The sequence below is a fragment of the Panthera pardus genome, unplaced genomic scaffold (assembly GCF_024362965.1).
Source record: "Panthera pardus isolate Hobbes unplaced genomic scaffold, ASM2436296v1 HiC_scaffold_6, whole genome shotgun sequence".
NCBI lineage: Eukaryota > Metazoa > Chordata > Mammalia > Carnivora > Felidae > Panthera > Panthera pardus.
In genome coordinates this window covers 61,059,261-61,072,506 of record NW_026526991.1, presented here as the reverse complement: position 1 = coordinate 61,072,506, position 13,246 = coordinate 61,059,261, and the positions used below count along the sequence as shown (strand labels likewise).

Here is a 13,246-nt window from a genome sequence, read left to right as displayed (position 1 = left end):
GTCTAAAGAGACAGGAGACACCTCTGGCATCTAGCCAACTGGGATTCCCCTTGCCTTCCCGGGCCACTGGGTGCCTGGGTTCCTGCCAGCTGGATTTGAGACTCAGGAGTTGAGGTTCAGAGTGCTCCCTGGCAGCCTGATCTGATGGGGGACCTACCGGGGCTCCTCGAGTACTGACGCCGCCTCACCCCCTCCTCCAAGCTGCTAGAATTGAAAACCCAGGAGTTGGGGATCACTCACCAGGAAGATTCTACTTCAGGACACCCCCTTCTTGGTTGTAGGGTATGGAAACCTCTTTTGAGACCCTCCTCAGAAACTGGCAGTTGACCAAGAGCCTGGGAGTGGTTGGGAGGGGGGTGCTTTGGGCCCCTCAGTGACTTCTTGATCAAACTGGCCTGAAGAATTGTAGAATGGGGTGGGGTGGTTGGTGGTGGTGGTAGCGTCTTGCAAACGCACCCAACCTTTAGGTTCTGGAAGCTGGAACCCAGAACCCATTATCCCCGGATCCCCTGTGAATATAGAGGAAGAGACTCTTTCTCAAGGGAAGGCAGTGACCCCCTGCCCACCCCTTCCCCCAGCCCTGGCTCTGTGTGATGAGATCACCTTTCAGGATTCTAGTCTTTATCTTAGTCTGGGGGAGGGGGACCAAGGGGCCTTGATTTTCTCCTAAACTTTCCTTCCCCGCCCCCTTCCTGCCTTTTTTCTCCAGGACTTCTCCCCTTCCAGAATAATAATCCCCCAAATCAAACCCTGCCTCTTCTCTTCCCCAGGCCCCTGACCCACTCTGGCCTGGGGGACTCAGAATGAAAGTACCCAGAGTCAATGCTTTTTCCTTCCACACAAGTCTCCTCATTTTGCTACTCTACTTCCTGTCCCAAATCACCCAGCTGTTTTTTTAAAAGCCCCTCTCCAGAGCCAGCTGCAGCCCAAGGGAGAGGCCAGCTGGTCCGATTGTGGGGTGATGCCGGCCCCATTCCACCCTCACATCTTCAGGTCCTGACCCTTTCTTAGGCGAGGAACCCAAGGAATCTCTGGGTCAGAATCTTAAGCCCACCACTGCTGCAAAGGTAACCTCTAGGTGAAAACTGCCCAAGCCAAGGGCTGAGAACCCCCTTTGGGAAGAGAGGAACTGCAGCCTGACTGCTGTATAATCCAGCAAAGCACAAATGTATGAACCCAGCTCTCTCGTGTTTTTTGTTTTTTTGTTTTTTTTTTCCCCAGCCCAGGCACCAACTCTTTAGATTTTTCCCAGGATTTGGGAGCTTGGGGTGGGGGCGGGGAGGGGAATAGGGAGGGAGGTGTGTGACTCAGCTCCTCCCAGGAGCCCTGGTGGGGGACAGGGGACATAGTGTCCTGCCCCAGTCCTCCTCCCCACTCCACACCCCCAGCCTTGGCCAACTCAAACAGGCCCCCTCCCTGTCCATTCCCGGCTCCTGTTTATACCGGGAGCCCCTTAGTCATTCTCTGGCTGGCTTTTCTACTCTCCCCAATATCCCTCCTCTCTTGGCTCTCTCTGCCCTTATAAGTCCTCTCCCAGTGGCCCCAACACCTCCTGCCTTTCCTCTCACCATGCCTGCCTTTGCCTGGCTCTGCTTTCCTCTGCTTCCGGGTCAGGCCTGGCTTAGGGTTCCCTCCTAGTTGGAACGGCTTCAGCACAGCCCTCCAGGTCTGGAAGCTGGCCTAAAAAGGTCAGTCAGGAGGGGGTCAACCTAGAGGTTATCAGCCCAACTCTCTCTTTCAGAAGAGGAAATGGGTGGCAACAGATGAAGTGACTTATCCAAGGTCACACGACTAGCAAGTTAGTGGTGAGTCTAGAACTTAAGTGTTTTGACTCAACCCAATGCCCTCTCTTCTTAGGCAGCTGACCTCTAAACGTTCTGTCTCCTCTCCGCTTTCTCTCTTTTGTGTATGTCTCATCTTGTCTCTGGCCCAGCCTGTGTATCTTCAAGTGTCTCTGTTTTCTCTCTCAGATCTGACCTCTCTGGTACCCTCTGTCCCATCATCGCTCCGTAGGAATGATTTGCTGTGATGACGGACACTTATTAATCACAGTCTGCTTGACGGAAGGGCAGAAGGGGTGAAGGGCAAGGGCAGGACACTCACCAGGCTCCTGCTGTCACCAGCCTGCCTGCCTGAAGGCTGGAGCCTCAGAACCAGAAGAGTAAATTTGCAGAGGTGGTCAGGGTAGTGGTGCAAGTTCTAAAGCCAGGAGCCATGCTTAGTTTCAGTGGGATGGGAGAGGGCTGGGGAGTATCGATAAAGGTTTATTTAGCATGTGCTCTGTGCCTGGTCCTGGGCTTGACCTTTAACTTGTCTTTATCCTACTTAATTCTTCCTAACTCTTCAGCATTGAATGTATTACGATCCTCATTTTATTGTCAAGAAACTGAGGCCCACGGAGTGAAGTGACTAAGCCAAGATCAACAGAAAGAAAGGGGCAGAAGTAGAATTCAAATTCAATCCCAACTGATTCCCAGGTCGTTGCTTTTCCCACTGTACTGTCAGTTTAGTGCTCTAAACTGGGCTGGTTTCTGTGGGGGAAGATTCTGGAGCAGGGATCTTTAAGCTAGGGTCACTGTCCCCAGGGTGTGGTAGGGGGAAGATGGGGTACACAACCCATGAATCCTCTGAAACTGGATGGAAGTATGCATGTGATTTCTCTGGGGCGAGACTCGGTTGTTTCTTTTAGATTCTCAAATGCCTGGAAATTCTGAGAACACTGAGGCCGGGTGTCCTGATTTCAAGGAATAGATTCAAGCCTTGTTGGGTCTGTACGAAGCCCATTTGGGTGGTTTGGGCTGAGTGAGGTCTTCGTGAAATAAAACTTCCTCACTGGTGTGTGGTATAGCACACACAAATGGGTTGTAGGTACCCCAAGACAGATATAGATCCCCTCAACCCTTGTAGCCTGGAGAGACCCGGGACTGCCAGAAACCCCAGGCTGGTGGCTCTCACTTACCCTGGTGGACTGTGCAAATATCATGTTCTCGGGGTCGCTTGATACAAACAAGAATTGTAAGAGTTTGCTGGACAAAAGGGGCCAGGCCAGAGGAGTTAGGTGGTTTATGACTCCTGGCTTTGGCCTGGGGGTCCCGCTCCTTCTGCCCTATGGTGGGGTGATGAGTTGGAGTCATTCTCAGAGAGGGATGGAAGGAGAGATACTTAGGAAGTTTATGGAGCTGCAGGGGGCTCTCTGGAAGGAGAGTGGAAGCCCAGTTATCTCAGGAGTCTGGGTCCAGAGCCTGCTAACACCGAGGCACTGCTCTGAGCTTGTGTATTTAAGAGAGAGCAGTTGGAAAGGACGGGAGCAGGCCATGTGAACCCTTGGGCTCTGTCACTGCCCTGACTCAGGTCTCAGTCTAGGGGAACTGATGGCTCCATCATCTGTGAGTCACCACCCACCACCCCCACTCCCTGTCTGGTGGGGAGACCTCCCCCATGTCCTAGACCTAAAATAAACCCAGACTACCCGCCCCTTTCCACCCCCACTTTGCTCAGAGCACGGGAGGGGTAGATGAGAGATGTTTGCTAGAGTGACAAGACCAGTCCTGGGAGATAAGATGCTTGAGTTCTCTTGGTGCTCCAGGGCTCTGAACCTAGGGCTTGAGACTGTGACCAGATATCAGTTTGGTAGGAACCAAACTGGGAAATTTCCCAAGCTGGGCTAGGTTAGGGAGAGACAGAGGGACAGGAATTAGGGGGAAGGGCATTGATGGGAGAAGAGCAGGGCTGAGGAGACACTGGGGTAAAAAATATAAGATCCGGTAGTACAAAACAAGCAGATCAATGGGAAGGAATTTCCCCCACCCCAGCTGGAGTCTTCTCTTCCAAACCCTCTTCGGTTTTCTATTCTTTTTTTTTTTTTTTCCTGGAACAGAATTCTACAGAAAATGTAACAACCCCAGATAGGAAGTTAAAAGGGAAATACGATTCTCTGGGGCGTCCTAAACGTTGACCTCATTTTATTTGCTCACCCACCCCACCCCCATTACTTTCCATCTTTTTTCTCCCCCTTGCTGCCCTGTACCTACCTCTGGACAGGAAAGGAGTGCCTGAAGCTTCTGTGCTTAAGGGCCTGGGGGCTGGAGGAGAGATCCATCCGGGGTGGGAGCTGTGGGCGGGAGCAGCAGTTTCCTGGGATGGCCTTCCCAGATGTAAGCACATCTGGAGCCCATCAGGGAGGGACCTGGAACACCAGGATTCCCAATACACATCCGATCGGGGCTGTGAGGGCTGAAGATGAGCCAGGCGGTCCCTCCCACCTCCATAAGTTTGCCTGCCATTTCCAGTCCTCTCCTGGGAAGGATTACCAATCCCAGACAGGAAATTAGGGCATTGGAAGGGGCTGGGAGCCGGGCAAGAGACTGCTGGGATTTGCACCCCAAACCCGGACATACTGTTTCATTAACTTCAGCTCTTTCTGGCTATATAGAGATGACAACATCCTTGGTCAGGCAGGCATCAGGGTGTGTGTGTGTGTGTGTGTGTGTGTGTGTGTGTGTGTACAGCACAAGTATGCCATGTTTCCTTAACAAAATAATAAAATTGCGGTGGCATGAGGTTGGGGTTGGTGGCCAGCATGTGCCCCCTGCTTGCTTCTCATGAAAAGACAGAAGTCCTCCTCCCCATGAGTCTCTGGACCTTTTGCACTCCTCACCTCTCCACCCCTAAACAAACACACACACTCCTTCCTTGGCTGCAAATTCCTCTCCGTCCATCGTCACCTTGTAATGAACACATTTGTTTTCCAGGGATCACGTACAGGGCTAAGAATAGGTCTATCCCTTGCCCTTCCCTTCAGAGAGATCTAACCTGTTGGGGTGCTGAATTTGGGGGTAAATGGGGCACGCAGTGACCCCTGCAAGGGGGTCCAGGTGTCGCCAGCAGCCAGCCCCGAAGGGTAAAACAGAAAGTCTCTGGGACTGAGACTCAGGAACTTACTGCTATGGAGCACTCCTGGGGAGGGGGGGGGAGGTACGGGCAGAGCCCTCTCCCTTTCTGCTACAGCTATAGCTTGATGGGGAACTTCCGCAAACCTTAAAAGATTCTTAGTCAACTTCTGGACTCCAAGGCTGTGGTTTACTGAGCTGAGATAATAATATAATAGAAGGTAGTGTTGTACACAGTTAACAAGTGCAAACATATATCAGGCTTCCTGCCTTACCTGCTGCAAGGGTTGAATGGGCTATGCCCTTTGAGCCTCTGTCCCTTCTCACCTCTGACCTCAACCTTTGATTGGACTTCAAAGCCCCAGGGGAGAAGCCAAGGGGAGGAGTTCCCTGACCTGTTGGCATAGATCCCTTTCGATAGCTATCCAGCAGCTCAGAGGCTGGGCACCCAACACCTCCTTGCCAAAGTCTCAGATCTAGCCTTGGCTAGGGGGTCCCAGCTGACAGAACTGTGGGGTTAGGAGGTTGGGGTTAGTTAGGGCTCATGTCCTCAGGTCTCTAAGATAGAGGTGTGTGTGTGTGTGTGTGTGTGTGTGTGTGTCTGTGTGTGTGTGTGTGTGTGTGATAGAGACTGATCTGGGAAGAAGGGAAATGGGGTTTGGTAGAGAGCTGAGTGACTGGGGGAGGAAAGATTGGAATGGAGCTCAAAGCTTTCACCTTGGGGAGATCAGCCCTTTCTTCAGACCACACCCTCACACCCAGCCAGCCACGGCTGGCTGACCACACCCCCACAGCTGGCTGGGAAGAGATCACAACCCTACCCCCCCCCAACAAGCCAATTGCTTACAGATGTGCCACAAAAGGGGGGGTGGTGGTGTTGGAAGGAGGTTGGGTGGATGGAGGTGCAGGGAGGGAAGGAGGGGAGATTCATGGAAGGGAGAGAGGGAGAAGTTGTGGTCAAGGAGAGGAAGACTGGAAGCGTTGGAAGGAAAGAGTTGGAGAGGGAGAGGGGAAAGGGGAGAAAGAAGGGTCTCCTTCCCCCTGCAATTTGCCCCACTTGCTGCAGGCAAATTAATCTCCTTAAACCAAAGCTCTGATGATGTTGCTTCCCAGCTCAAAACCTTCCACGGCTCCACTCTTTTAACCAGTAAAGATGTGTCTACTCTAAAGTGCTGAGAACCAGGCAAGGCACATAGGAAGTGTGGTTGACCCAAGTCCGCCTACATTTTGAGTGCTAACTATGTACAAAGTTGAGTGGGCCATGCTCGGGGGAATAATAAAGGAGAAGAAGGAGGAGGGAGAATCAGACTATGATGGAGAATGAAATAGGAGCAAAGGGGTAGACAGAGAGGGGCCACGGAAAGAGAACAGGCAGAGCGACTGGACAGCAGAGCCAGTGAAACAGAAGGGGTGGAGGCAGCGAGAAGAAGGGTCCTGGAAAGATGGTAGGAGGAAAGGGGAAAGGGCCAGGAAGGCAAGAAGTAGGGGGAAGAGGGAGGCTGTGGAGGGAGGGAGGAGGCATGGCAAGTGGGAGATGATAGAACTGGGGGACCATCCCTTCCTCCTGCTGGGGCAGGAACTCTGCTGGCCACCAAGAGGCACTTTGGAGTGGGCAGGAAGCCTGCAGGCTGCCTGGTCTGCTCCTCACCTGCTCCCCATTTAGGACCTAGCTTTGTCTGTTTCTTGCCATTTTGGGGTCCTTGAATTGACTGTTCTTTCTCTGGTTCCCTGTCCTCCTCACCGCCACCCCTTGGGTACCAATTTCTGAAGTCGGCTTCCTCTGAACTCATCACACCACAGGCCGGTCTCCTGCATTCCTCTTCTATGGGTTTCTTTCCATGAAGTGTGTGGGCAGGGGTGAAACAGACCCGGAGGTGCTTCCAGCTCTCGTCTGCTCTCCACTCAGTGTCTCTCCTCCTCTGATAAATCCGTCCCAGGCTGAGACATTTGTGTCAGAGGTCCCTCTGGCTCCTTTCCTGCTCCTGAATCCCTGGGGTGGTGTTTGGGGGTGGGAGGAGGGGTAAGGTCCGAGGTGGAAACTCTGACGCTGAATGCAGGCCCCCAGCCCCACTCAGACTGGCTGAGCTCATCTCTCCAAGCAACCGCAGCTGGACATTTTCCATGTGATCACCTCAGGGATGGGGGCTGGGTTCCAGAAACCCAGACAGAGCTGACTGAGTTTCACAACCAGCAGGCTGGGGGATGGATCACCCTCAGGTGCTCCACCTTACCTCTGCTGTGCTCTGTAGGGAAAGCCATGGAGAAGCAAGGCCAGAGGAGAAATAGGCCTGGAGAAGAGTCAACGCTGGGATAGATCTTGGGCCCAAGTTGGCCCAGGTTTCTGTGTCCCTGCGTGAATGTTCACTGTTTGTGCTGGCTGGGCTGGAAAAAGATCCTGTGTGATGTGAACGTTTACGTGAGGTGAGAATCTGTGTGTGTGTGTGTGTGTGTGTGGTCTGAACACCTGCACATGTGTCGGTATGCACATACATGGGTGGGGGGCATCTCTGTCCTGAGTGGTCAACAGGCCACAGTTGGGGTGTGATTTCTTGTCAGTGCAGGGGGAGGTGAGAGAGCTGCCTGAGGGATGAGAGCTGCCTGTTTTCCCCACCGCCCCACCCCTTCTCTAGCCAGTGGCCTTCTCTTACAACCACAGATAACCGGAAGGACAGAGAAAGCAAGCCATAAAACAGAAGGAGGAATGGGTCACTTTCTTCCTCAGTGGAAAAAATTGGGGCAAGGGGCTTCGGGAACTGGCTGACGTGGGGCTGATCGGCCAGCAGTGGATGCAGGGGTTGCTGCGAGAGTAGCCCCTGGCCTCCTGCCACAAAGGCTGCGGAGCTGGAAGCGGTAGACGGTGTCCAGTGTGGGTCTCCACACCCTTTTACCCCATCTCCCCCAGGCCCTGAGATGTTGGGACACTCTGGAAGAGGTGGGTGGGGGGTGTTCGGTGGGGAGGTAGAAAAGAGAGTGGGCAGGAAGCACTTGGCTGTTTGTCCCCTCTCTTTCCTGACTCCTTTGTGGCGGCAGACGGGCTTCCTTCCTCCCCAAGCCACCTTGGCTCCCAGCTCATTTCCGCTTTTATGCCCTTAGTGTAGCTCTCAGGCTGGCACAGTGGAGTTTTTCCAAGCTGAGTGTTCTGGGAACGGGGACCCCTAGAAGAGTGGGAATAGGGGCCGAGGAATGCAAATGAGATGCCAGTCTGGCCCTCTCATAACACGTTTCAAGGTCAGTAGCCCCACTTGAATGAACTGTGGGAGGGGATCATTGGCCAGAAGATGGGAAGCCCCTGCACCAAGCAGGGACCCAGGTATTTGGTTACCTGGGGCCTGCCCCTCCTGCAGCTTGGGATGTGGAGACAGCAGGGCTGAAGAGACACCCCCACCCCCCCTGCAGCCTAGCTTCCTTCTCTGCATCCCTACTTGGCTGTCCTTGCCTCGGTCTGCCCTGCCCCACCTCCCACCTCCATCCACTGCCCTACAAGTCAAGGAATGTAAGTTTCCTCTCTCACTCTCTCATTGATTAGTCATGGGCACCCCTATCCCCGCGGGAACTGTTACTCACCCCTGGGCCTCCCCTCACTGGCAGTGGTCTCCCCAGAACTGGCTGAATTCCTGTAGGAGGAGCTCACAGTATTGGACATGGAGGGGAGGTAGTGAGGGTTGTGGGTGGTGGGCAATGTCCTAGAGACAGCCAAAGCAGGAGACCCTCCATCTCCCCAACACATGCATGCGGGGAGGTCCTCCTCCTGGCTCTGGCCACTTTAATGGTCGCGGAGGTTTAGGCAGAAGGGGTAGAACTGGGGTAGGGTCTGTGTGCTGTGACTGTGTGGAGAAGGGCCCAAAGCAACTGGGCATCTAGTCCCTTCACCAGTGCTGGCTTCGGGGCCAGGACAGAGCCTGGGGCCCGCTCTTTGGATTTGGCTGAGTGCCCAGGCCTGGCCTCTGTCTCCCAGAATTAGACAGGGGCCTTCCCAATAAGGAGCCTCCCAACTCTGGGTCTATTCCCTTGCTGCCCCCACTCCCTCTCCCCTCTAATAGCTCCTCTGCCCTAAAATGGCCACATTTTTTCCCTCCTTTCCTCCTTCCCTCCCCCATATCCAGTTTTGGGCCCCAGGGGAGGGAAGGGGGCTTGGTAAGCATTAAGGACTGCCCAGGGGCCATATGGACTGGTTTAGAGGAGGGTAATGGGATCTCAGGAAAAGAGGGGAATCAGGCCATATGACCCAGGTATATATAGGGGTGGGAGTAGAGGCAGGGCTTCCTAGGGTTACTGTCTTTTCCTATAATAATAGCGTATGCTACTGTTATATATACTATATACGATTATACATATTATAATACACACTATGTACTATACTATGAGAGCTTTACACATATTAACTCATTTACTTGGCACTGACACTGTATGAGGGAGCTACTGTTAAACCTGTTAAGATGAGGGAACTAAGACACAGAGAGTTTAAGTAACTAGTCCAGGGTAAGTGGAAGAGCTGAGATTCAAACCCAAGCGATCTGGCTTCACTTTAGGAGAAACTGACCCACTGGCTTTGTGGAATACTTGAGCCTCACTGGCCGAGGCATAAGGAATTCCCAAGTGACTTATAGGGTGATGCTCACAGAAGCTGCCAGTTAAATGTGACCCATTAAGGACCCTTGGGTATTAGCATGGGTACAGACTAAACACTCCCAGAGAGTCATTGGTCCGTTAAAAAAAAACAAAAACAAAACCCAACAAGCGTATTGTTGAGTGACACGCAAGTGATATGCAGGTTAGGACAGAAGCCAAATAAATGTGACTGGAGGGCTGGGGTGGGGGTGGAGGGTTGTGGGGATGCTAGAAGGGGCCCCAAATAAGATCTAGGGCTAAGAGGGAAGAATGAAGAAGAAACCACAGGTGTGTGTGGAGGGACTTCCTTGAGCCCTTTTCCAGCCTTTGCTTTGTTCTAGGCATTAAAAAATAGCGACTTATTTTACCTACTGAGGTGGAGAAAGGAAGAGGAGAATGAGAATTCTTCTAGCTCTGACAGCAGGCAGGGACCCTCTGGGATGGATCCAGGTATTTGACCTGGAAGTTCCTGCTTGAGCAAGACCCTGCTCTTCTCTGGTTCTCAGTTTTTTCTTTTTCTTTCTTAAACCAAGGAATTGAACTAGATGGTCCCTGAAGTTCCATCTCCAACACATTCAGATGCCTATATAAGAACTCAGTGGGGGAGGGGCGCCTGGGTGGCTCAGTAGGTTAAGCGGCCGACTTCAGCTCAGGTCCTGATCTCACGGTCGGTCGGGTCCCTGAGTTCGAGCCCCGCGTCCGGCTCTGGGCTGTCAGTTCAGAGCCTGGAGCCTGCTTCGGATTCTGTGTCTCCTTCTCTCTCTGTCCCCTCTCTCTCTGCCCCTCCTCCACTCACACTCTGTCTCTCTATAAAAAAATGAATAAACGTTAAAAAAAAAAAAAAAAAAAAGAACTCAGTGGGGGAAAACCAGCATGGGGGTTGGAGTCCTTGTGTGTGTGTGTGTGTGTGTGTGTGTGTGTGGTGGAGGGGGGGGGCAGGACTAAACAAACACTTGGTAACTAGGATGAGCTCAGGGCTCTGAGGGAGAGACTCTGCAGGGGGTGATGGGAAGGAAACCAGGCCAGGCCAGGCCAGACCCCAGAAAAGTGAATGGAGGATGGACTCATTCATTCATTCTTTCATTCATTTAACCATGTACCTTCAGAAATTAAAACCTAGGAATCTGAGCTTCCCATCCAAGGAGACTCTAATGAGGCTAGGAGCTCTAGATGTCTAGGAGGGGCAAACTTTCAGGTTCCTCCCCAATTTTTGAGGTATTATGGGAAAAATTAGCTAAGTACCAGGTACAGATCTGAGCATTATGCGTATATGACCTCATTTAACCTCAAAACAATCTGATGAGGCAGCTGTTTCTATCTTTCAAATAATTTGTCTATTTAATCTTGCCAACAACCCTCTAAAGTTAACAAAGCCATCTGACTGATGAGGAATCTGAAAAAGCAGGAAAAGGCAAAATTAGATTTCTTTTTTTTTTTAAACATTATTTATTTTTAAATATTTATTTATTTAGAGAGAGAGTACAGACGAGCAGGGGAGGGGCAGAGAGCGAGTGAGAGGGAATTCCAAGCAGGTTCCACGCTGTCAGCACAGAGCCCCACGTGGGGCTTGATCCCACGAACTGTGAGATGAAATCAAGAGTCAGACACTCAACTGACTGAGCCACCCAGGTGCCCCCCAAATTAGATTGCTATTAGGACGTTTCTAAGTGTTTACCAGGTGGGAGGCCCTGGAAGGAGTTGTGGGGATTCTCACTTTCTGTGAAGATCTTTTCTGCTCTGGGTTTCAGGAGTGACTTAGCTGAAGGACAGAGGGGTGTAATTTGCAGCCCTTGACAGACAGGGAATGAATATGCACATTAAGGTGCCTGACAGTTACCGGTTATGGCACCTTGATACCTTTGCCTTTCGAGATAGAAGGTATCATCATAGAGTTGGGGAATTACTTTAAATTGGCCACAGGAGCCTGGGAGGCCAGAGGCTGAATTCTGAGTGAACTAGCTGCCCTTTGTTTCACCAACTAACTACTGGCTCAACAGCAGGATAGAAGGGAATTAGATATACAGAGGGACTTCCCTATTGTTTGGGTTGATAGGGGAATCTTGCCTCCTGTGGGCGATTGTAAAGTTAATAGATTGTTCCATCACCGGTCAGCAGGAGGTGGGGGTGGGTGGTGGAAGGGGGGGATGGTAGTGGAGGTGGAGGCTCCCCCAGATGACCTCTGACCCGTTCGAAGAGCCTGAGATTTCTGAGGGGGAGGAGGAGGAGGAAATTTACCAAAAGGACACTTTGAGGGGAGGAGGGTCCACGTGTTGGGCTCCAGCCTGGGGTGAAGTCAGAGACATAAATCACACCTCCCAACTGCCCGTTTCCGCTTTGAGCTCGGTTCCCAGCCAAAAGCCCGGCTATCCTGCCAGAGGAGTGAGTGTGGAGACAGGGGAGGGACCAAGGAGCTGGAAGCCAGTGGTTGGGAATGGGAATCAGCTGGGAATGAGCATCTGGTCTCATTAGAGTCATGAAATGGGCTCAGGGTGAGGGCTGGTAGGGCCGGGAGCCTGGAGATCTTCACAAAACTGCGCTCTGGTAGATCTCGCTCTCATTCTACTTGGGACACACCCACCGCCCCACCCAGTCTGTTGAATTCTCCTTTCCCACAAACCACACCAATGTGACATGCCTCAAGGCTCAGACCCCTACAGAGACACACCCCCACTCTTTTCCCATCTAGCTGTTGCTCACTTTTGCCAGAAAACCCCTGATCTTCCTCCGATGACCGCCCTGAGAAAGGAGGGCAGCCTGGGGGAGATAAGTGTATCCTGGATCTTCATTAAAGGTCTAGAACCATCCTCCTCTAGTGATCCAAAAGCCTGAGCTATGTCATTTTTTCCCCACAGGGGACGGGTCTGGCGGCTTTTCCCTCTCACTTTAGGAGAACGCTGGGGTTGGCTCTCTTGGTGTGCAATGCCTCCTCGCCAGGAGGTAGAGCGTAGAGCGGGAGGCCTGACACTCAGTGTGCCTGTTGGGTGAGGTAGATGTTTGAGGGCAGGAAGTTGAGAAAGCAACTGAGACAATGGCGTTTTTCCGCTGGCCCGGGTCCAGGTTGCCGGGTCCTGTCTGACCCTAGCAGCGCCTCCTACTTCTTCCTTTGGTCAGCTTCCCACTCAGGGCTCATTTGTGGGGAGAGATAGGAGAGGCAGTGTTCCAGTGGAGGTAAGGCCTCTTCCCCCTTTTCCAGGTGACTGTTCTGGATTGACCAGAGGTTTGGGGGGCTCAAGTAACCTGGTTCAGCCTGGGACCGTGCCATCCGTGCCTGGTGTTCTCTTCCATGTAAAGGAGTTTGCCGTGACCTCTCTATGGTATAGCTAGAAGTACATCTAAGGGGAGCAATTATGCTTCATTTTGGGCTACGTTTGCCCCATTCTTTTCTCTAAATTATCTGTTTGCATCCCCATTAGACTGGAAGCTTTACTGGAACAAGGACTGTGTGTCTGTCCATTGATTTGGCCCTCAGACTAGCATTAGGAAAATAATATATACATATATATATATATTTAATTTTTTATTGTTTATTTATTTATTATTTTTTTTCAACGTTTTTTATTTATTTTTGGGACAGAGAGAGACAGAGCATGAACGGGGGAGGGGCAGAGAGAGAGGGAGACACAGAATCGGAAACAGGCTCCAGGCTCCGAGCCATCAGCCCAGAGCCTGACGCGGGGCTCGAACTCACGGACCGCGAGATCGTGACCTGGCTGAAGTCGGACGCTTAACCGACTGCGCCACCCAGGCGC

At 52.1% G+C, this 13,246-nt stretch overlaps 1 long non-coding RNA gene across 1 annotated transcript in view; it reads left to right on the top strand.

Moving 5' to 3' along the window:
• The first annotated feature begins 8,009 nt into the window (after window positions 1-8,009).
• Window positions 8,010-13,246, top strand: part of LOC109249254 (uncharacterized) — a 28,817-nt gene continuing 23,580 nt past the window's right edge. Inside the window, exon 1 of the long non-coding RNA XR_002072510.2 lies at window positions 8,010-8,117. This is a non-coding gene — a long non-coding RNA (uncharacterized LOC109249254). The remainder of the gene's footprint in view (window positions 8,118-13,246) is intronic.